This window comes from Triturus cristatus, chromosome 3_1 (assembly GCF_964204655.1).
Source record: "Triturus cristatus chromosome 3_1, aTriCri1.1, whole genome shotgun sequence".
Classification (NCBI taxonomy): domain Eukaryota; kingdom Metazoa; phylum Chordata; class Amphibia; order Caudata; family Salamandridae; genus Triturus; species Triturus cristatus.
Window position 1 is genome coordinate 501,431,057 of NC_140583.1, and position 20,438 is coordinate 501,451,494.

Here is a 20,438-nt window from a genome sequence, read left to right on the forward strand (position 1 = left end):
GGAAGGCAACACAATAAGCACTTAAAAAGTGAACAAAGTCCAAATAAACCCTTGAAAAGGGAGAGCTCAATGCTCCAGGGTCCTGCTAGCAGGAGCCGGAAAAAAGAACTGAAAGTAAAAGGGACCTGCTGTGCATTCTGGGATACTGGAAACGTTCTGGAAAGTTTTCTTAAAGGCACAGTATCCTGTTCTGAGCCGCATAATGGCAGCCTATGGGGCTTGACTGTCCATTCCTCCCTCTCTATCATTCCAGAGGCTTTTGCTGGTAGAGGCAGGTTTTCTCTGTGTAAAAAGCTGGGCAGGCAGTGCTGTTGGTGGATGTTGGTGGAATTTTCTAGTTGAAGTACTGGACAGTGTAGCCTGTGGATATAGGCTGCATTGTCTGTCTTTGAAATTCTCTCTTAAGTGTGGATGCAGGTCTGCATGGCTTGACAACTTAAGAGATTATTTTTATTGCTCCGGGGTCCACGCACATGGGCGGGACTATTCACTAGATTATGACTATACACAGAGATCCCCTACGACAGAACTATAGATCCACTGAAACCTCCCAATTCCAAGGAACCACATCTCTCATTTTACACGCAGCTCTAAAGCAAGAACAGCAGCTATTATAACTCTAATTTTGGGAATGCCTGGAAGCTTGTACAGAGAAAGCCACTTAAGCTGTTGCAACCCTGCCTTCTCAACATCTGCACATTCAAACATAAGCTTTGAACTGATCAGACTAACAGAAGATAAAACTGAAGTGGACAGGAGTCTACCGGAAGATCCTCTAAGGACCCACAGCCTGCTGACAGAGAGAGTGAACCACCCAGGAATTTGGTTAAAAGTAAAAAGGGCCTAACTGATTGCCTGCAACTCTTTACACTGGTGGAGCGGGAATAGTCTTTGGGATGCCATGGATCCTGAGTTTATCTTAGTCATAGAGTTGATTCCAAGCCCCTTTCACTGGCAATTGTTTTGAAGACCACCAGTTAAGGAATGGAGAGATGATCTTCTCTGCTCTGTGGAAGCTTTGCGACAAAAGCCATCATTGCCTTCCTCACTATATGCTCTGAGATGGGGGTTCTATGCCTGCAGATTCTGTGTAGTTAGGTTCTAGCATCGCAGGATATGACAGTAGCAAAGGGCTAAGGTATAGGGAAGCCCAAAGGACCACTATAAACTGAAGGCCTGAGGAAGATGGAAACCAAATAGCCTATCTGTGCACTATCGCCAGTAAGGCCATGCCACTTCCTGGCAGACTGCAACTTCACTTTTAGTCTATATATGTAGGTTCGAGGCATGTGGGCTGCTGAATTCATATCTGTGCATAGATCGCCGCCTAGTGTTGGGTCCGGATGTTTGCACGTTGTTGTCCTGGAAGAGTCTTCGAAGTATCCTTGGATAGGTGACTCCTCCCCTGGACTACAGTGCGCATGGGCATCCTCTCCATCCTCAGATTGTTTTTTTCCGCCATAGGGTTCGGATGTGCTATCTTAGCTCAAGTTAGGAAAATATTTTGTCGAGGCCAAAAGGCCTTTAGTTTGCGTCGGTACTGTTTATCGATCGGGTTTCGATACAATCCTGTTAGTTTACTAACTTTCAGCACCGACTTTTTTCGCATTTACCTGTCCATCGACTACTTCGACGATGGAATCGAGGACGCCATTCAAAAGGTGTCCGGTATGCAATGCGAAGTACCCACACATCGACGTCCATCCGGTGTGCAACAAATGCCTTTCGCCGGACCACGACGAATCGACATGCATGGCCTGTGCCCGGTTCCGTTCTAAGAAGACTCTACGGAATCGACGAGCGGCGAGACTCGAGGCGCAGCACGCGGCACCGGCCCCAACAGACATCTTCAACGAGGCCGAAGACGTCGAGGAATTAGAAGTCTTGCCCTCCAGTCCCGTTTCCGAACACGAACCCGGATCGGACGAGGTAGACGAGTCACTCTTCCACAGAGGTGAAGACGACACCGAGGTAGGAGACGACGAGGAGGCCTTAGGGGCCGAAGAGAGTAGCTCCAATGATGAACAAGGCCTACCTGTTCAAACCGAAGAAACACCAGTGCCACAGCCTATGGCTCCGGTCGAGGGATCGCCTTCGGGCCTTACCCGAGACCCATCCCGCAGTTCTTCGGCCCCGCCCTCGGGCCCGGCCTCGGACGTTCAGCGGCAGCCATTACTGCATAAACAAGCTGGTTTCCCTACCGCAAAACCGAAACCGAAAGCTGCTCCGGTTCCACCGAAACCGAAACTGAAAGTGGCGCTGGTCGGATCGAGGCCTTCCACGCCTTCGACGCCAGCGCAACGCGTCGGCACCGACCGCACCAAGAGAGACTTCGGTGCCGAACTTGAAGCGGGCGACGTTGGAGTCGACAAACGGAAAAAGGCCATCGGCACCGACAAACCTGCTCGGCTACCGGCACCAACGACACCGAGGGCCGTAACGCCTGCTGCGTCTCGCATCGCTCCCTCGACGACACCTAAGCCTCACGTATCGAAGACTTCGACGGTGATCTCCGCACCTCGACTCGATGAACCGCCGGCGCCGAAAAAATCCACGGCCGCCTCTACGAACCTGGCCGGTGCCAAAGCCTCAAAGGCGCCCCAAGTACGACCTGGTGCGACGCAAGGCAGCAAAACCACGGCTGTCCTCCAGGACACGTCGGGTTCCGGTTCGATCGGAGCTCCAGCAGCCTCTTCGGTGCCGGCCAACATTACCTTCGGCTTGCCTCCGTCGACAATCCCAAAAATGTTCCAACTCAGGACACGGGTCACCCAAACTACGGTCACACCTGCTGAGACGTCTCCGGCACGCGTCATCGACGCCGACACTGGCAGGATGATTCTCCACGACCGAAGGATAACTTCGGAGCCGCCACTGGACCCTTTCAGGATCCCACTAAAAAGGAAGTTGCCTGTAGAATCAGAACCTCTCCTTTATGAACCCTTCCATTCATCCTACCAGGATCCACACCGGTTCTCCCCCACACGCTCCGACACGGATGCATTGGAGGACTACATGGATGACCAAGTCCCCTACCATGTAGACACAGACCCTGATGACCAGCAGGACCCTGATCAAACTTGGGGCGACCCTGCAGACCCCAGTGCACCTCTCGATGCACAGGACCAACAACTCTATGGGGCAAAAACATCTCCTACGGAGGATACTGCGGCGTTCAACGCTCTTATTGAACGTGCTGCAAATAACCATGGGGTACAGCTTCACTCTGATACCATCGAAGATGACTTTCTAATGGACACCTTTGCATCCTCAGAAAGACATGTAAAGACTCTGCCAATGTTGAAGGGGGTCCTCAAACCAGCTAAGGACATTTTCAAGGAACCCACCAGGGCACGAGTGATAAACCCCAGGATTGATAAGAAATACAGATCAGCACCTGGGGATCCTACTTACATCAGAGGCCAATTACCACTCGACTCCATCGTCGTAGCGAATGCACGCAAGAGGGCACACTCGCAAACGACAGGTGACGCTCCTCCCCCGGACAAAGAGTCCAAAGTGTTAGAGACCTCTGGCAAGCGAGTTGCCGCCCAAGCTGCCAACATATGGCGCATAGCCAACACTCAAGCGCTCCTTGCTCGCTATGATAGAGCGCACTATGACACACTGGAGCAAATATTCCAACATCTCCCTGACCAGTTCAAAGAAGGCGCAGAAATGCTCATCAGAGAAGGACAGCTACTCACGAACGCTTCCATCAAATGTGCACTAGATGCTGCAGACACGGCTGCCAGAGCCATAAACACAAGCGTCATGCTGCGACGACATGCCTGGCTACGGATCTCAGGATTCAAGCCTGAGGTACAAAACAATATACTGAACCAGCCCGTCAACCCCGACTATTTATTCGGGCCAGAGGTTGACACCACCCTCGAAAAGATAAAGAAGGACACGGACACTGCAAAGTCCATGGGCGCCCTACAAACTCAGTCCTTTCGGAGCGGCTCCTTTCGTCGCCCCGGAAACAAGGGAGCAGGTAGAGGACAGGGGTCACAACAAACATATAACAAAGGCAATACACAGACCACCTACGATAAAAACACCCGAGGTGGATATCGTGGCTCCAGTACAAAGGGCAGAGGACGTGGCTACGGCAACACCAGGTCCTCCCCCAAGAACAAGCAGTGACGCCCTCTCCCTTCCTCCCGACCACATAACACCTGTCGGGGGAAGGCTACAAAGGTTCCTGTCCACGTGGAACTCCATCACCACGGACAGGTGGGTCAAAGATATTGTAAAATACGGTTACTGTCTGGAGTTAACCTCCACTCCACCCACAATACCACCAAGAAGCCGTCCTATGTCCTCAGAGCACTTAACGCTCTTACAGCAAGAGGTGCAAAGTATGCTTCTAAAAGGCGCTATAGAGGTCGTACCCATCCACGAGCAGGGTACGGGAGTGTACTCCCTCTACTTCTTAATTCCAAAAAAGGACGGGTCGCTCAGACCTATATTAGACCTGAGACCCCTGAACCAGTACATTCTTTCAGAGCACTTTCACATGCTCACTCTACAGCAAGTCCTTCCGCTTCTCAAGCAGGGAGACTTCCTAGCCACACTGTACCTCAAGGATGCGTACTTTCACATACCCATCCACCCCTCACACAAAAAATACCTCAGGTTCACTGTTCAGGGGCAGCACTATCAGTTAGTCCTTCCCTTCGGCGTGACAACAGCGCCCAGGGTTTTCACGAAGTGCCTAGCTACGGTGGCAGCACATCTACGGAGGCAGCATATACACGTCTACCCCTACCTAGACGACTGGCTCGTTCAAGCGAAGTCAGCCCAGCAATGTGCAAGCCACATGTCCCGCACCATTCACCTTCTTCACAGTCTGGGATTCTCACTAAATTATCCAAAGTCCCATCTCCAGCCCGCACACGTACAACAGTACCTAGGTGCGACTATAGACACTCTGGCGGCCACAGCTCAGCCAAATTTAGTGAGGATCAACAGCATACAACTGCTGATCTCCAAGTTCAAACCCAATCACTCACTTCCAGCGCGAGTGTTTATGCAGTTGATAGGCATGATGGCTTCCTGCATCTTCATAGTCCCGCACGCGAGATTACATATGCGCCCACTTCAGGAGTGCCTAGCACGTCAGTGGAATCAGGCTCAAGGACAGTTAAAGGACCTAGTGTTGGTGAGCGGTCGGGCATACAACTCTCTGCATTGGTGGAATCCACAAAACCTTTGCAAGGGCCGACCATTCCAAGAGCCTGTCCCACAGATAGTACTGACAGCGGACGCGTCTCTCCAGGGATGGGGAGCTCATGTACTCCACTACACAGTGCAGGGACTATGGACAACACAACAAAAGAAGTTGCACATCAACCTTCTGGAACTGATGGCAATCTTCCTAGCCATGAAGGCATTCAAAGTACATCTATGCAACAAGGTCGTGTTGATCCGGACGGACAACATGACCGCAATGTACTACATACAGAAACAGGGAGGAACACACTCTCCACAGTTGTCTTATCTGGCTCAGAGCATGTGGAAGTGGGCCATTCAAAGGAACATGTTCCTCATGGCGGAACACCTCCCTGGCAAGGACAACCAGATGGCGGATCTGCTCAGCAGACACAGCCACCAGATGCACGAGTGGGAGTTACACCCATCAGTACTCCAACCGTACTTCCAGCAGTGGGGTCATCCGGAGATAGACCTATTCGCGACAAGCGAAAACGCAAAATGCCAAAGCTTCGCCGCCAGATTCCCACATCCGCAGTCGCAGGGCAATGCGATATGGATGAACTGGTCCGGCAGATTTGTGTACGCTTTTCCCCCAGCGCCATTGATACCGCTAGTGGCCCGCAAACTCCGACAACACTCCCTGACACTCGTCCTAGTTGCTCCCACGTGGGCACGCCAGCCGTGGTACACCACCTTCCTCGAACTTTCCGTGGTGCCGCATCAAAGGCTGCGGATCAAACCCGCGCATTTGACGCAGAACCATGGAGAGGTTCAGCACCCAGATCCGCAACAGCTGAACCTGGCGATCTGGCTCCTGAAGTCCTAGAGTTTGGCTATCTCAACCTGCCACCTGACTGTATGGACATCATCAAGGAGGCCAGGAGACCCACTACCAGAGCTTGCTATGCAGCCAAATGGAAAAGGTTCGTCATTTATTGCAGTAATAATGACATCAACCCGCTGGACGCATCCATCCAAAACATCATCTGTTACCTCTTACACCTATATCGATGCAATCTGGCGTACACCTCTATACGTGTCCATTTGACCGCAATCTCAGCCTATCTGCAAACCAGGCAGCACCTCTCTCTATTCAGAGTGCCTGCCATCAAAGCATTCTTGGAAGGACTCAAACGAGTCATTCCACCAAGCCACCCACCGGCTCCAATGTGGAACCTCAACTTGGTCCTCACACGCCTGATGGGTCCACCCTTTGAACCTCTACACTCATGCGAGATTCAATTCCTTACCTGGAAAGTGGCCTTCCTTGTAGCGATCACTTCCCTAAGAAGAGTTAGTGAACTCCAGGCACTAACCGTTCAAGAGCCATTTATACAGGTTCACGCCAACAGGGTCGTACTACGTACCAACCCCAAATTCATGCCCAAAGTAATATCGCAGTTCCACATGAATCAGACTATTGAACTGCCAGTTTTCTTCCAAAACCCACAAACTGTTGCAGAAAGGGCACTACAAACACTAGATGTACGGAGGGCCCTCATGTACTACATCGATAGGACTAAACCCTTCAGGAAGACAAAACAACTGTTCGTTGCCTTTGCCCCACACCACAAAGGTAACGCCATCTCCAAAGCAGGGATAGCCAGATGGATAGTTAAGTGTATTCAAATCTGTTATCAAAAAGCAAAACGCACATTAACTATTCCACCACGAGCCCACTCAACACGTAAGTTGGGGGCTTCCATGGCCTTCCTAGGAAATATTCCCCTGCATGATATATGCAGAGCAGCCACATGGTCCACTACACACACATTTACAAAACACTATTGCGTAGATGTGCAGTCAAAACAGCAGGCAGCTGTAGGACAGGCTGTTCTCAAAACACTTTTTCAGACCGCTGCAGCTGGCACGGGTAGCCGCCGCCAATAGAGGGCACTGCTATGTATTCTATGCACAGATATGAATTCAGCAGCCCGCATGCCTCGAACTGAATATGCTACTTACCAGTATGCATCTGTTCTTGGCATGTAGGGCTGCTGACATTCATATCTCCCTCCCTCCTCCCCGGCGCCTGTCGCAGCTGCAGCTCTCAGAATTACTGCAAGCATGGTCATCACTTTCTGTATCTACTCCATCACTGCCACAATGGCGAAAAACAATCTGAGGATGGAGAGGATGCCCATGCGCACTGTAGTCCAGGGGAGGAGTCACCTATCCAAGGATACTTCGAAGACTCTTCCAGGACAACAACGTGCAAACATCCGGACCCAACACTAGGCGGCGATCTATGCACAGATATGAATGTCAGCAGCCCTACATGCCAAGAACAGATGCATACTGGTAAGTAGCATATTCATTTTTCAGCCTGAATGCACTTGACTCAGGAAGAAAGACCACAGCCATCTGAATTCTGAAAAGTCTTCCAGTGAATATTATATCTTGAACTGACATGGTGTACCGTCTGTACCTTTGGTATTTTTTTCAAAAGATAGAGACAATAAGAGACGATACTCCAGTGCGTTGTAAGAGAATTCCTAAATTGTGCACAACTTCTGGAGCTAGTACTTTGGTAAATATTTGTGAATAGGACTTGAGGCAGAGCGGAAGGACCTGAAATTGCCAAAGCATATTTTACTCACAAACCATAAGTAGTCTCTCAGGGGACAATATAAGAAAGCAAAATATGCAACCAGAATTCCCTTTTCTGTTTGTGGAGCTGGGATAATAGCTAGTTTCTTAGGGCATTCCTCCAAATCCTGTAACTCCCAATGTTTTTGTGTGTATTCATGGACCATTGGATTTGGCTCACACCTGAATCTAGTGGAGTCCTCTCATATTCTGTTGAATAATCCTCTTGAGTCATCTAGAATGCCTAGGCACTGAAACTGGCCTTGCCCAGATGTTTTAAATGAAATAGTCTACTTCCACTAAACCCTGTGGCAGAGGGCTGTGGGTTCAGCACTGTCAAGCCTGCTGTTAGATTCTTCCTGGATGGACCAACTGCCAAAATTAACTTCTTTTATAAGTTAGTGTTGGTGCCAGTATTGTAGTTTCCTGAAATCAGTTGCCCTTCTAATGTGATTTTGACTTACCATGGGCGTATTTCTGGTTTTAAAGTTTAAATTGTGTTTATTGGGCAAAGTGAATGCACAACTGTATCAAAATTTGAGCATGCGCTTGTATCTAAACCTTCCATCACAGTAATAGAAGCTCCCCAATACTGCTATTACATTTTAAACACTGCTCCCCTAAGAATTGTGGGTGTACATTGACTGAAGGGTGGGAGAAACATTCTCACAATCATTCCTCAGTTATGTTTCAATTTCAGTCAGGGCCACAGAGGAAGCAGGAAGGTGATGTACTTGTCCCTATCTCGGATAGAAGCACCCCCCACCACTAGATGGCAGTTTGGCTACTCTGTGCCACCTTGATAATTGTGTTATTCAACCAAATGTAAAATTGCGTCACTTAACCACCAACTATCTCTTTTTTCAAGAAAACGGCTTTATAAAGGAATCTGCTCGGAGTTCACTTGAATCGTTCCATCATGCCCTCGTTAGACTAGGAGTATTATTGATCGATAGGAGTAATATTGGGAACAATTAACATGGTTGAATTGTTTGTGTTTTTCACCATTCTGATAATGCTTATAATAACAATGTATCTTATCAGTTTAACCCCTTCCATGCGGAGCGAATTCCGCCGCGGTGCTGACCGTTTCTTGCGCGGGCGGGCTCATGACGGAACGGTTCCGTCATGAGCACAGCTCAACCGACGCTCATGACGGAACCGTTCCGTCATGAGCACCGAAGGGGTTAATAATCTCAGTTCTTGTTTTATTTACAAGGATTAGATTTTTTCAATAAAGATTTGTAAATGCATTATTTATTCTTTTCTTTGTGAATACGTTGGACATATGCTAAAGTGACAAATGAAAGGGTTAGATTTGTTTCCACGACTTCCTTGAGAATCAGAGTGGTCATGTTCAATGTTAACAACAGCATCTACAGCTGTGGAGGTTTAGGAGTTTAGACATGTTACTGTGATTTAGCCAAACCAACATGTACTCATGATATGAGTAGACTCAATCTCTCTATCACAAAGTTTTGTTGACCCAATACATAACCCTACCTTATTACAAACCCAAGGTAGTGCACCATAGAATGCACTATACTAGTCTTCACATTTTCTTTTTACAGTTTGAGACTTGATTATTATTTACAAATAGGATGGATTTGCTGTCTAGCGCACCAATACGTACATAATTTTCAACAGACCACCATTTATCAGAAGTTCAGTAATTTCCCATATCAAATGAAAGAATGGAACAGTCACATAGGTGACATACTGATTTATATTGGATGGACTCATTTTTGGAATGGATAATGGGAAGGATAAGCGTTGGAGGTTAATTAGTGCTGTCAGCAAGTACAAACTATCAATGGATGAGAAACTTACAACAATGGTTTTCATGAAATCAACTAACTCTAATTATTTTCTATATTTTGAGTCGCTATCCATGGGCAGTAAGGGAAAATATCCCAGTAGGTCAGTACCTAAGGATCCTTAGGAACTGTTTAGATCTTGTATCAAATGATGAACAAGTAGAGAAAAGGAGAAACAAAAAGTTTGAATTGAGGTTAGCCCAGCACTCTCAAAGTAGGCAAAAATTATAGAAAAAATAAGAAAGCGCCTTTTGGAATCATGTAAGAAAACCCCAAATGACCATCTGACTTGCATGACCATGTATTCAACCTTGGAAAATGTAACCTCAAAAACCATCCATAGTTTGTTTGGCTTGTTTGGCTAAAACAGCGTGGAGCATCTCTTTCACTCTTCATCACAGTTTCTTTGAGTTTTACCATGAGTCACTAACAAATCTTGACGTCTTGATTAAGAAATATATTGGTTTTCCTTGTCTGAGATGATGCTTTTCTGAGTTTTGAAGTACATTCAAATTCTAAAACAATTTAATTTTGTTCACCTTTATAGAGTTTCATCCCCTGAAGAAGGGCCAAGTCAGGCCCGAAATGCATTGGGCGCTTCGAAAGCAATTGGATTGAATTCTTGAATTGTACCTAATGTGTTTATTTTCTTGGAATGTATTAAATTCCCCGATTACGTTTACGTTATGTGTTCACAAATGATTGTTCATGATTAAACAATTTAAACAATGTTAAACCGAATCACAATTTGCGTGACACTATTGGTTTTGAATTGTTTGAATTAATGTGTTGATTTAAATATTTTTGTATATGGTAACCATACCCTAGCGACAATATCCCCCAGGGACCCAACTCTACCAGCCCCCTCATCAGAGGCCTATAACAACTAATACTCCCCATCAATTAAGCCTACCGCTACATAACAGATTTGATTTACTCCCGTCCCTGGAAGATATCGATTGACTCATTCTCACACCCAATCCCATTGTTCAACGTAGTACAATAGAAACCAAATTGCCCAGTTTAAAATTGGCACTTGTGGATGCAAAGGTGCTTAACCAAAATGTCATAAGCCACATTGAAGTCCTAGGGGAGAATTCCACTCCTCAATGTATGGGGTCACCCGGCGATCCCCAACCTGACTGAGTAATATCTGAGGTTCACTTTGCACCCGGCATTAATAAGCAGGGACCGCCACCAATTATTGTAGACATTCACCCTGCACCCACAACAACAAATAATGCTTTTCATCTTAATATATATCTTCTGTTAGTATCTCTGATGTGGCTGAGGCTGTGCATCTCTCACTAAATTATCCTTCGTCTGGGTTGCCTATTTCAACTATTGATAATGGGCATCCTACCAGCATAGAATTTTGTAATGGCCCTGTTAGACGGACCGGGAGGGTCGGCCGAGGACAATGGGAGAGGTCTCCGGGGAGAGCCGTCTCCAGCGATCGTACAGATAAATAACTTCCCCCCCCACAGACAGACACCACACAAGGAGAAGATTCAGCGTTCTTTATAGGCAATTTCTTACGGTACGATGAAATGGTACAAGGAGGTCTGGACTCAGGGGTCCCCTCGATTCAAGTCTCTCAAGGTGGGGAAAGGGGGTAGCGGGACAGTCTGGTTACCAGTCTGGTAGTTGAGATGGTATGGTGGATAGCTCACAATCCTCGAGCTCGGTGTTCTAGCTGGGACGGGCCGCGGCAGCGCCAGCAGGTCCCGGTGAAGATGGTCGATACACGGTCCGCGGCAGCGCCAGCAGGTCCCGGGAAGATGGTCGATACACGGTCCGCGGCAGCGCCAGCAGGTCCCGGGAAGATGGTCGATACACGGTCCGCGGCAGCGCCAGCAGGTCCCGGTGAAGATGGTCGTTACAACGGGCCGCGGCAGCGCCAGCAGGTCCCGACGAGGATGGATGTTGCAGAAGGCCGCGGCAGCGCCAGCAGGCAGGACGATAGTTCACAAGGTAGGGCTACGGCAGCGCCAGTAGTCCGTCAAGGCTGAGTTCTCTCGGTGTCTCTCGACTCCAGGATACAACTGCCGTCCTGCTCCGGAGCTGCCCTAGTTATAGGTCTGGCGCCCTTTGATGTCCGGACCCTCGCACTTGGAGGTCGGAGGGTCCGGGATGAAGGTGTCCAGACACCCAGCAGGGGGTGGAGCCAGCGCCTGGGGGAGCTGGAGGCGATCGGCACCTGGCGGGGGAGAGCCCTTGACGCTTCGTTCTCCCATTGACCTGCCAAGTGGTCCGCTCACCTCCTGGGTGGATGGTGGTGCCGGGATGTCGGGGCCGGCCAGGCCCAGGGTTAGGGTCGGGTGGAGGCCACGCGGCCTCGTGGCGCAGGGCCCAAGATGGCGGCTTGATCCGGCCGTGGGAGCCGGTGGTGGCTCGGTCCCGTGATACATGGAGGTCCGGGGGCAGGAGTTCCGTCGGGGGACGGGGTGCGGGTGATTCTTGTGGGTCACGCCTGGCGGGCCGGGGCTTGGGCCCTGTCGTGCAGGGAGGGAGCAAGCCCTTCGTGTGGCCTGTCCAACATGCGTCCCCCCCAGCTGAAGGCGGGGAGAGTCACCCATCTTCCTGGGGACTCTCCTCGTCGAGGCGGAAAAAGCGTGACAGGCCATCTGCGTTGGCGTTGTCTTGGCCCGGGCGATGTTCCGCGGTGAAGTCCATTCCCTGCAGGGAGATGGACCAGCGCAATAGTTTTGGGTTCTCCCCCCGCATCTGCATCAGCCACTGCAGGGGTCGATGGTCGGTTTGTACCCGGAAGTGGGTACCGAAGAGATAGGGCCGGAGCTTTTTGAGGGCCCACACCACTGCGAAGGCCTCCCTCTCGATTGTGCTCCAGCGCTGTTCTCGGGCCAGGAGACGTCTGCTGATGAAGGCCACCGGCTGGTCATGACCCTCGGGGTTCAGTTGGGAAAGAACCGCTCCGATGCCGTGGTCGAAGGCGTCTGTCTGTACAATGAATTCCCGACTGTAATCGGGGGCCTGGAGCACAGGGGCGGTGCACAGGGCGGCCTTCAGCTTTTCGAAGGCCGCTTGACAGTCGGGGGTCCAGTTAATCCGCTTCGGCTGGTTTTTGGACGTGAGACCCGTGAGGGGCCCCACAATGCTGCCGTAGTCCCTCACGAACCGCCGGTAGTAGCCGGTGAGCCCCAAGAAGGCTCGGACCTCGGTCTGGGTGACGGGGGGCTGCCAGGACTGGATGGCAGCAATTTTAAGTTGCAGCGGGGCCACCAGCCCGCTTCCCACCTGGTGCCCGAGGTAGGTCACGGACCCTTGACCAATTTGGCATTTGCCGGCCTTAATCGTGAGGCCGGCCCGCTGGAGGGCCTGCAGGACCTCTTGGAGGTGGAGGAGGTGGTCGGACCAGTGGCGGCTGTACACAGCGATATCGTCCAGGTAGGCGGCGCTGAACTCTTCGAGCCCCGCCAAGACCTGGTTCACTAGACGTTGAAAAGTAGCGGGGGCATTCTTCATGCCGAAGGGCATGACCTTGAAGTGGTAGTGGCCATCGGGGGTAGAGAAGGCGGACCGTTCCTGAGCCCGGGGTGTGAGACCGATCTGCCAGTAGCCCGCTGTTAGGTCGAAGATGCTGAGGTAGCGGGCGGCCCCCAGCCGGTCGATCAATTCATCCGCTCGGGGGATAGGATGAGCGTCGGTCCGGGTGACAGCGTTCAAGCCCCGGTAGTCGACGCAGAATCTCAGTTCAGGTGTGGTGCCGGGGGCAGCGGCTTTGGGGACCAGTACAACTGGGCTGGCCCAGGGGCTGTCCGAGGGCTCGATGACCCCGATCGTGAGCATTTTGGCCACTTCCTCTTGGATGCAGGCCCGTACCCGATCTGGCACGCGGTAGGCCCGGTGTCGGATAGGGGGACTGTCCCCGGTGTCCACGTCGTGCAAGCACCAAGGGGTGATCCCGGGGGTGAGGGAGAACAGTGTAGCGAACCGCAGCAGGAGGTCCCGGCAGCCCTGGCGTTGCTCTGGGGTGAGGGCATCGGAGAGCCGGACCCCGTCCACGGAACCGTCGTTCTCCTGAGTCTTCAGGAGATCCGGGAGGGGTTCGGAGTCTTCTTCCGCCCCACTGTCCGTAGCCATCAGGAGGCTGAGTTCTGAGCGCACAAAGTGTGGTTTGAGTCTGTTGGTGTGGAGGACCCGGAGGGGGTTCCGGGGGGTCCCCATGTCGATGAGGTAAGTGACGGGGCTTTTGCGCTCGACCACTTTGAAGGGCCCCGTCCACTTATCTTGTAAGGCACATGGTTCGGTGGGGGACATCACCCACACTTGTTGACCAGGTTCGAACTCGACGGAGGAGGCATTGTGATCGTACCATTTTTTCATGTCCTCCTGACTGGCCTCGAGGTTCGCCTTGGCCATCTCCCTGAAGCGCCGGGTCTGATTGCGTAGGGCCAGGAGGTACTTGAAGACGTCTGGAGGGGTCTTTAGGGGGGCCATCTCCCAACCTTCTTTGACCAGGCTGAGGGGCCCTCGCACAGGGTGCCCGTACAGGAGTTCGAAAGGGCTAAAGCCGAGGGACTTCTGGGGAACTTCTCGATAGGCGAAGAGGAGGCACGGGAGTAGTACAGCCCACTGGCGACGGAGGGGCTCTTCCAATCCCCCAATCATCCCCTTGAGGGTGCGGTTGAATCGCTCCACTAGTCCGTTCCCTTGGGGGTGATAGGGGGTCGTGAATCGGTAGGTGACCCCGCACTGTTGCCAGAGGGACTTCATATATTTTGAGATAAAGTTCGTGCCTCGGTCGCTGACGACTTCTCGGGGGAAGCCCACCCGGGAGAAGATCCCCATTAGGGCCCGGCCAACCACCGGAGCTGTTACAGTTCGTAGGGGCACCGCCTCGGGGTAGCGGGTGGCGTGGTCCACCAGTACCAGGATGAACCTATGTCCTTGTGCCGTGCGGGGGTCCAGGGGCCCCACAATGTCTATTCCTACCCTCTCGAACGGGGTGGTGACCACTGGGAAGGGTTGCAGAGGGGCTTTCAGCTTACGGCCGCTCTTCCCACTGGCCTGGCACGTGGGGCAGGACCGGCAGTGGTTAAGGACGTCGTTCCGCATCTTCGGCCAGAAAAAGTGAGTCACTAGGCGACTGTAGGTTTTGTCCTGGCCCAGGTGTCCAGCCAGGGGGACATCGTGGGCCAGAGTTAGTAGGAAGTCTCTGAAGCGGAGAGGTACCACCAGCACTCGACTGGCCCCTAGCTCTGCGATTCTTTGTTCGCTGTATAGCAGGTCGTTATCCCAATAGACCCAATGAGTTCCGGTGGAGTCCCCTGCGCTCTGGGCGCTGGCTTGCCGGCGGAGTCCCTCGAGGGAGGGGCAGGTCTTTTGTTCCTGGCGGAACTGTTCTTGGGTGGGCCCCCCTTCTTGACGCCACTGAGCCAGGCCGGGAAGGTCCGGGGGTTGCGCGACCCCTTCGGCCGTTGGTTCTGGGGGGTTGGCCTCGTCGTTGTCCTCTACTGGGGCGACCGGGGGCGGAGGTGCTGGCCATTCTGGTTCTTCTGATCGGGGGACGGCACGGGCGGCCATGGACCGGGTGGTTACGCAGGCCCAGTCCGGGAGGCCCAGCATCCCCAGGTGCTCTCTTCTTTCGACGGTGGCCCACGGGGAACTCTCAAGGTCATTCCCCAGGAGGCAGTCCACGGGGGCATCATCCCGGACCGTCACCTTCAACAGGCCGGAGACCCCTCCCCATTCGAAGGGGACGCAGGCCATTTGACACAGACTTTCGGAATTGTCGGCTGAGCGGACGGGGCAGAGAATGTTCGGAAGGATCTGCTCGGGCTTCACCAGGTGACAGCGGACGGCCGTCACACTGGCGCCTGTGTCACGTAAGGCCTCGGCCCGACGTCCATTAATGGTCACCCACTGGCCATATTTCCGGGTGTTGGCGGGTAGGGGAGCCCGCGGGACCATGTCTTTTCCCCCTAGGCACGCTAGAACCATGGCGGCCGGTTCCCACTCCTGCTGGGCCGGCTCATATTCTTCCTGTTCCTCTGATAGTCGTTCTCCCCCCAGGGCGGCGGCAGCTACCTGGCGGGGCTTTGGTGTTTGGTTCTGCGGGCAGCTCGGGTCATTGGCGTAGTGGCCGACTTGCTGGCATCGGTGGCACGTGACGTTGGCTCGGAACCCCGGGCGCATCGGGGGGTTGCCCCGGCCGGCCGGGGGCGGGGTGCTGGCCACGGGTGTTGCCGGGATGGTGTCTCTCCCTCGCCCCTGGCCTCCTCCTCCTCGGGGACGGTGCTGGCCTTGGTTGTTTCGGTTTTGCTCGTGTGGTCCTCTCCGGCCCACTCGGGTGCTTTCCCATCGGTCAGCTTCGGCGGCGAGTTGCCGGGGGTCAGTCAATTTACTGTCGAGGAGGTGCTGCCTGAGCTCGACGAAACAGTTGTTCGACAGGTGCTCCCATACCATAAGGTTAAAGAGTTGCTCGTAGGTCGTTACATGGCTCCCCTTGATCCAACCCTCGAAGGCTCGGCTGAAATAGTTGACGTACTCCACCCAAGTTGTACCCGGGATCCGGGTGCAGTCTCTGAACCTCTGGCGGTACATCTCGGGCGTGAGGCCGTAGCGGGTGAGGAGGGCAGCCTTCATGTGGTCGTAGGACGACATCTGGTGATCTGGGAGCTGCAATAGGGCATCGCGGCCTTCGTTGACGAACCTCCCCCATAGTCCGGCTCCCCAATCACTCCGGTCGATCCGGTGGGAGGTCATGGCGATCTCGTAGGCTTTGAACCACTGTTGTATGTCGTCCTCTCGGACATATTCTCGGACAACATCCTTGGGGATGTGGACTTTTTTCTCGGTTGCTCCCGGGGTGTGCGGTCGCTCAGGCACCCCCGGTTCTTTATTCTGTTTCCGAAGTTCTATTTCTGCCAGTTTGCGCTCGTGTTCGAGTGTTATTCTTTTTTCCTCGAGCTCTCTCTGTCTCTGTTTTTCTTCTCGTTCTTCTCGGAGCCGCAGATGTTCTAGATTTAGTTTCTGCTCGGCTAACTTTAGTTCACCGTCCATCTTGAGTCGTGCCATTTCCAACTCATGTAATCTGGTTCTTTCTCTTTCTTGGATCTCCTCCTGCGAGAGGCCCGTTCCCCGCTCCTCGGGAGCCGTGGCGTTCCCCTCTGGTGCGACACTGTTTTGGTCGGGGGATCCGGCGACCCCAGTTTCTGCCCACGACTCAAGGGCGCGCTTCAAATCGTCTTTGGTACTCAGGCCGGTGGTAGCAATGCCTAGTTCCATGCAGAATTGTTTAAGTTCGCGGTGGCTATATTCTTCCAACTTATCCATTTGGAACTTTTCAGTGGAACCGCTATCTTTGGCTGACATCGTGGTTTTGTCGTGGGGTGAGCTACTCTCTGTACGATTACGCGTTGATTCGGATCGCGCCGCTGGCCACCAATGTTAGACGGACCGGGAGGGTCGGCCGAGGACAATGGGAGAGGTCTCCGGGGAGAGCCGTCTCCAGCGATCGTACAGATAAATAACTTCCCCCCCACAGACAGACACCACACAAGGAGAAGATTCAGCGTTCTTTATAGGCAATTTCTTACGGTACGATGAAATGGTACAAGGAGGTCTGGACTCAGGGGTCCCCTCGATTCAAGTCTCTCAAGGTGGGGAAAGGGGGTAGCGGGACAGTCTGGTTACCAGTCTGGTAGTTGAGATGGTATGGTGGATAGCTCACAATCCTCGAGCTCGGTGTTCTAGCTGGGACGGGCCGCGGCAGCGCCAGCAGGTCCCGGTGAAGATGGTCGATACACGGTCCGCGGCAGCGCCAGCAGGTCCCGGGAAGATGGTCGATACACGGTCCGCGGCAGCGCCAGCAGGTCCCGGGAAGATGGTCGATACACGGTCCGCGGCAGCGCCAGCAGGTCCCGGTGAAGATGGTCGTTACAACGGGCCGCGGCAGCGCCAGCAGGTCCCGACGAGGATGGATGTTGCAGAAGGCCGCGGCAGCGCCAGCAGGCAGGACGATAGTTCACAAGGTAGGGCTACGGCAGCGCCAGTAGTCCGTCAAGGCTGAGTTCTCTCGGTGTCTCTCGACTCCAGGATACAACTGCCGTCCTGCTCCGGAGCTGCCCTAGTTATAGGTCTGGCGCCCTTTGATGTCCGGACCCTCGCACTTGGAGGTCGGAGGGTCCGGGATGAAGGTGTCCAGACACCCAGCAGGGGGTGGAGCCAGCGCCTGGGGGAGCTGGAGGCGATCGGCACCTGGCGGGGGAGAGCCCTTGACGCTTCGTTCTCTCATTGACCTGCCAAGTGGTCCGCTCACCTCCTGGGTGGATGGTGGTGCCGGGATGTCGGGGCCGGCCAGGCCCAGGGTTAGGGTCGGGTGGAGGCCACGCGGCCTCGTGGCGCAGGGCCCAAGATGGCGGCTTGATCCGGCCGGGGGAGCCGGTGGTGGCTCGGTCCCGTGATACATGGAGGTCCGGGGGCAGGAGTTCCGTCGGGGGACGGGGTGCGGGTGATTCTTGTGGGTCACGCCTGGCGGGCCGGGGCTTGGGCCCTGTCGTGCGGGGAGGGAGCAAGCCCTTCGTGTGGCCTGTCCAACAGGCCCAATTATAGCTAAAAACAAGGAAAATAAAGGTCTAAATTTAATATCTTGGAACCTGGCAGGGATACATTCTAAATTGCAAGACCCAGAGTGGGCCACATTTGTTGAACCTAACGATATCTGTATCCTTCAAGAAACTTGGGCAGTGGTTAAGATTCATATAAATGGTTATACGACCTATAGTGTGGAAGCAAAAGCTCCCCAAAAATCTGGCAGAGCGAGTGGGGGATTGATAATATTTGTAAGGAACACTATAGTGTGCAAATATAAACAGCTCTCAATAGAATATCCAGATATACAGCTCATTTTTCCGACCGGTTTTAAGTGAACTAGATTCAATTTTCATGCCAGTTCAAAATCTCATAACAATGAATCTGCTGTATTATTATTACAGCTAGATGAGTTGTTGGGAGTGTACTAACTCACCTCCAAGACCATAGTTGCAGAGGATTTTAACACTACCTTTGAACCTTCACCCCTATTGAGTATTTTACTGGAGGAGGAGAATGAGATTTGGAGCATACCAAATCTGGGACCAGCTAAAAATGGCTATAGAGCAACGGCTGTGCCTTTGAAGATTGCATCCCTGGTTGTAGGCAGGAGCATGAAGGCTTGTAATGGGAGGACTCCCTCTGATAAGAACAGGAAATCCACCTTTAAACGTGGTAATAGCTAGTGTCATCGATTACTTTCTTATTGATGTCAGAATTTGGTCTCTGATTGAGGACATGCTAATAGCCCCAAGGTCAGACAGTGACCATAATCCCTTGCTGCTAAAAATGAGGGGCTCCGAACTGGGCAGACAACCATCTGGCTGCCTGTCCAGGGTGGATGAACCCCTTGTAACTAACAATCGCAGAAGAGTGACCTGGCCCAATGTACTTACTAATCGCTCTTTATACACCAGGATTTATGAATTATTTGTACAGTTTATCTCGAGGTTCTTACGTAGCCAGGACGGCGAACAGCTAGGTGGACTAACCTTAATACTTTTCATACATAATGACTTTCTTGAAGCACTCCAAGTAGTGTTTACAAAGGAAGGCTCGGGTAGTAGACCTGCCAGTCAAAGAACTAATAGTTGGTTTAATCCCGAATGTAAATCCACTAAGAGTGCTCTCCAGTTATCCATAAAGACCCATAATCAATCCAGGGTCGTACAAGCATGCGACAAATATAAAATTGCAATATCAAAAGCAAAAAGAGAATTCTCAGCTAAGAACTGGCAGAAACGTGTACTAGCAGCTAATTGCAAAGATACACGTCTGTTTTGGCACACCCTCGCAAAGGGCAACACCCCTAGTTATCACATCCAGCCTGAGGTCTGGGTTGAGCATATTACCACTTTATATTCTAAGACAGCAGATGACGATTGCATTTTTTGTGTAAATATTGAACAGTCTGATTCGAATACTTTCCCCGATATGCCAAAGACCAATACAGTATTGGGCTTTAGTCTGGATGAGACTGCATTAGCAATAAATAGACTTAAGGCAGGAAAGGCCCCTGGTCCTGACCAAAAAGCAGCTGATCTTTATAAATCTGAACCTATGGTTTGGGCTCCCTATATAAACACCCTAACAAACTGCATATCGGTTGGAGGGAAGCCAAGATAATCACTAAACACAAGAAGGGTGATATTTCTGTCCCTTCTAACTATATACCTATCAGTTTAACAGAAAAAATTGCCCGTCAAGTTCTGGATAAACTCCAGAGCTGGATTGACAAGAAGAAAGTGCTGTCCCCTTACCAAGCGGGCTTCCGCTCCAAAATTAGCACGTGACCAGGCTTTTAGATTTACTCTCCTAACTTGGAAGTATGTGCTACTGAGAAAACAAAAACTTTACGTGGCATTTGTCGACTTAAGAGCTGCGTTCAACTTGGTGCCACGTAAATTGTTGTGGAAAGTAATGCTCGATCTTGGGGCTCCAATCGAACTGGTGACTTTGATAGCCAGACTCCATGAGAACAATTATGCTCAGGTCAGATAGGGCACACAAGGTGAATTAACTGATAAAATACCAATACAGCGTGGGGTGCGCCAGGGATGTGTGCTAGCACCAACACTTTTCTCCTTGTTTATCAACGATGTGGCTGGCAGGTTAATGGACTGTAAGAATGACTCTCCTACCTTGAATGGTATTAAGGTTCCAATCCTGCTCTTTGCAGATGATTCCTTACTTATTTTCACAACCCCAATGGGGTTGCAAATTCTTGTGAATGAGATTTTGGATTTCTGCAGGTTC

At 51.9% G+C, this 20,438-nt stretch overlaps 1 protein-coding gene and 1 long non-coding RNA gene across 7 annotated transcripts in view; both read left to right on the forward strand.

Moving 5' to 3' along the window:
• Nucleotides 1-10,362, forward strand: part of LOC146860481 (uncharacterized) — a 29,872-nt gene extending 19,510 nt beyond the window's left edge. The window contains exon 2 of the long non-coding RNA XR_014978822.1: nucleotides 10,174-10,362. This is a non-coding gene — a long non-coding RNA (uncharacterized LOC146860481). The remainder of the gene's footprint in view (nucleotides 1-10,173) is intronic.
• MAN2A2 (mannosidase alpha class 2A member 2) overlaps nucleotides 1-20,438 on the forward strand; it is a 658,091-nt gene that overhangs the window by 216,212 nt on the left and 421,441 nt on the right. The window lies entirely within an intron of this gene.